This window comes from Puntigrus tetrazona, chromosome 24 (assembly GCF_018831695.1).
Source record: "Puntigrus tetrazona isolate hp1 chromosome 24, ASM1883169v1, whole genome shotgun sequence".
Classification (NCBI taxonomy): Eukaryota; Metazoa; Chordata; class Actinopteri; order Cypriniformes; family Cyprinidae; genus Puntigrus; species Puntigrus tetrazona.
Genome location: NC_056722.1, coordinates 1,627,393 through 1,631,866, shown reverse-complemented (window position 1 = coordinate 1,631,866; position 4,474 = coordinate 1,627,393).

Here is a 4,474-nt window from a genome sequence, read left to right as displayed (position 1 = left end):
TTCATGCACCCTTTTCATTTGTAAGTCTTGCCACTCACCAGCTAAATCTCGGTTCATTTAGATTTATTAATGCAAGTCATTAAGAGTCTTCAGGCTGAGTAGTTTAATTACTGACGTCTGAGGAACAAAAGCTGTTGACCCAGCTGTTCAGAAGTTCAGGTGGAAGGAATGGAAAATGGATTTTTTTTTTTTTGGATCCAGTGCAGATTCAGAGAGAAAATTGCATATTGATTTCCTTCAACTCTGCTGAAGTGGGAAAGGCTTCCATGTCCTCATCAGTTCCTGATGTCTGGGGTCTGTATGTCTCTCTGTAGACCGATGTTCCTTGAGTTTTGATTGAACGGACCGAACTGCTTCTGATGGGCAATGGCTTGAACAGGTCACGCACCAGCAACACTCAATAACTACTATCTGCTATGATTTGAGATTTATGAGTTTTAGACATTGCAGATGGGTGCTGTCAGTCCTCTGCTGATGAGACATTAATCCATTTTAGGGCATATGACCCTCTTGCACTACATCATAATAATAATAATAATAATAATAATAATAAAAAAATAGCTGCTATTACAGTTTTTGTATTAATACTTTTAATTTTATTCAGAATAATGCCAAAGATAATTTAATTACCGAAATGGTATATTTCAAATTCTGTTAATTTTGCTTTGTAAATGTTCATAATTTTTACAATTTTATAATTTAAACAAAATTCAGTCTAGACTGACGGAAATCATAAAAGGATGTATGCAAAGCCTTTCATTTTAGAAATGTAATAATGACTTAAAATAGGAAAACAAGTTTAATTTTTTTAACCACATATAGGCAATAAAAAAATAAACATGAGCTTTAAATAAGCTAAAACAATTCTAAATATAAAATATTTAATTATTTTAATTATTGTAATAAATCAAAAATTGCAGATGGATTAATTTCCTATTTATAAATGTAAGTGGACTAAATATAATTAAATTAATAAGAGCTTGTTTCTAAAATCAGTTGTTCACCATTGCATCAAGTGTGCCGTCAGAATGAGAGTCCAAACAGCTAATAAAAATCACAATAACGTCACGCTTCAATAAAAATGCTACTGTTAAACATACAATTTAGCTCGCTGCTACTAGAGCAAAAAAAGACTATTCGGGTTGTGTGACACGAAACTCCATAGACTGAAAATGAACTGGTAATTCCTTCTCCAAAAGTTCACCACTCTGAAAGTCACTAGATAATAATGACTGAAGGCTACAGCAGAGAAAGGGCAGGAGGGGACTCTCAGAGTCAATCCCGTACCAGAGCTGATACCAGGATCAGACTTTCCTTCGTCTGTCTTCAGGTCATGCACCCGGCAGAAAGACTTCTCAAGGGTCTTTATGCAATCAGAGAGACTTTATGTAATCAATACCGGAGAAGGGAAATGGACTGAGCGTGAAGTAGCTGGTGTAGAGGAAGAAAAAGCTGGGATAATGCGGCAGCAGCCGGTGGGCAGCACAGCTCTCCGTGATTATTCTCAACAAGACTCGTATGAAAGCATACAAGAATATACTTACAGCTGTCCTGATCTATGATTACTCCTCTGATTCCTAGTCAAATCAGCATTGATGTGCCTCCACCCTACACAAATCCACATCAGGCTTTGTCAAAAATGTCAATTTTCTGTCAAGCTGTGCAAGTTTAGCATTTTGATTTGTAAAAGTTTCAAGCAATCAGTAGTTTTTATATACTTTCAGTTCCTCTACAGGCTAGAAAATTAAACAACTAAATAATAAAAGGCAGAATATCACATATATATATATATATATATTTCTTCCATAGTATGGTGTCAAAGACTGCCATCAACTGCTTATAGCATTCTTCAAAAGGTCTTCCTTGTTTTCAGCAGAAGCAAGAAGCCCAAAGGTTTTGAAGCAGCAGGGAGTAAATGATGGCAGAATTGTAAGTTTTCTTAGATTAATGCATGCATGCTTAAGATTTTCAGTTCATCAGTGCATGTTTCTTCAAAGACATATTTTCATCAAAATGCAATAATTTAGTCCATGAGTGAAATGACTTTCTTGCTTCCCATCCACTCTATAGAGCTGAAAGCTAATTTTCGATTCTTAAAAAAATCTGTAACAAAATAATAAACTGAGGTCTCTCAAGTCATTCAGGCACTTGTGAAAGCGTCTACATACAATCTAATTGGTGATCATTTGCATTAAACATTACAGAATTTCCGTGAGAAATCCAAGAAGACTACAGTACAGGTAATATTTCAACTTCAAAAACCGCAGGAGAACATGTAGTTCTCACTTACTGAAGGTCAGCCATGGTTTGATTTAATGGTGCTTTTCTTTACGAGCTCTGGAGCAGCTAAATCAATTTGAGTCTTAATGCGAACAAAAGCAGCACCTTTTTTCATCTTGGTGGCATTCAGGGCATAACGAGATGTGATGTGAGGACGTAGGGTTAATCACCAGATTGTCTATAATTATGAATGTCTGCAGTGAGCAGTGAGTCATTGGTGTGTGAAACGAGCTCCGCTCAGACCTTTAAAGAGCTTGAAATGCACACACACTGAGCCGCGCTCAACCTCGGGCTTCTCAAACAATCTCTAATTGGCCGGTTAAACGACTTTCTCTGTGTACTTTTGGATATTCCTGTAACGTCAAATACGGGGGAAAGCCCATATGCGTGCATAACAGCGAGCAGTGCCATGCTGGAGAACAACAAGAGACTGAAATCGAGGAAATCTGGGAAATTTAGGAAGCGCTAAAAACGCTGGTTGGTCGCTACACATAGCCTGCCGCTCAAAGGAGGGATTCTTGCCAAAACAAACTGCAGAGCCGAGCGGACGCTTTCAATGGTTCGCTACGGATTGTCAGACGCCATTTTGAATTCAGTGGGATACAGCAAAGTGTCACTGATATCGATTCGCTGCCATGATTTGGTACGATTTCGTTCACATCAGCAGCAAGCTGTACCAGAGTTCACTGTACTGAACATCACTCTTTTATGGTTCTCAGTTGTGATCGCGTTCACATGACCCAAACGAACCGAGCTCTGAAGAGGTCAACTGAACCCGGGTGAGCACTAAAAGTGCTAGTTTGCAGAAGATGCTATATTTGTCCCTAAACGTTTGAAAAAAAAAGCTACAAAATCATTAAAACTGGCATCACCGGTGAGGGATAAGCTTAATATATTAACAAAATATAAAGTCCAAAGTACATCCTAAACGAGTTGTAAGTCAAAACTATCTATTGCTATGCTTTTTGTTTTTCTTTCTGAGCTTTGGGTATGTTATTGAACAACACTCCACATTAAATGCACTGTACACTATATTTCTCAAAACCTCAGGTTCAAGAATATGGTGCTGAGCAGGCTGTTGTGGAGGACTGTGAGAATGACAGCAGAATCGAGCAACCCTGATTTCAAAAAAGTTGAGAAAGTTACAAAGCGCTAGTTTCAAGTCGATTCAGTGCCTAAACTCTTATTATTGACATTGGGTGCTTATTCAACACCTTAAGGTGTTGACTTTTTTTATTTCTTAACTTCTTTCCATAAAAGAGCCGTTTATTTAAAATGCGTTTTTGTGTATCCATTTTTTCTCCAACTTTGCAATACATGCATCATGCTCAAATGAAAAGAACTTCAGCTAAAAGAAACGAGCCTTGCATTTATTTAATGGATAAGATTTTCTATAATATAATATACAATAAGATCATATTTACATAAGAGTGTCACTTAATTCATTTTAGATCTTTCTGAAGACCAAAGGGAGTGGTCATGGTGAAACTTCCAATCATTTAGTATCTCTCTAAATGTGCTCTTTACAGGACATCCAGACGTAAAACTTGTGCATGTATAGTTTCTTTAAAATACAATGTCCTCGTATGAGGCCACAGGATCAGGTGCCCCTATTATGGGTTATGAAAGGTTAATATTGAGTTAGCGATTCAGACAAGTTGATATGCAAATACAAGGTCAAAAAGTAAAAAAAAAACATTTATTTTCCTATAATATGCATTTATTTTGACCTTATTGACTCCCAAACGATTCATTCACAGATTCCCCCTAAATAATTGGTTGATTTCATTTAAAGAAGTGTTTGTGAGTTTTAACGCTCCAAAAGCGGCACCTAGTGGCAAAGAATGAATTTGCATTTTCATTCAGACCAACGCGAAAAGACCGATAAGTGGGTGGGGAATATGATAATGTGTCACATTGACATCATCACGAAACAGCTTGGGACTCGTTTAAAAAAAAAAAGCGACTGTTTCAACGATTCAGAGTCGACTCTTTCTTTCGACAGTCAACCACTTTATCAAAGGTGCACTTTCAGATTTAAAACCGCAGAATGTTTTCATTCACCGTGTTACACACTGCACGAAAGGCTTCGGAAAAATGTACGTGAAATTTTTATAATCTAAATATTATAATAAATAAAATAATTAATTTTATAATTAATAATATTTAACCACCACGATTAACAATTTACCCC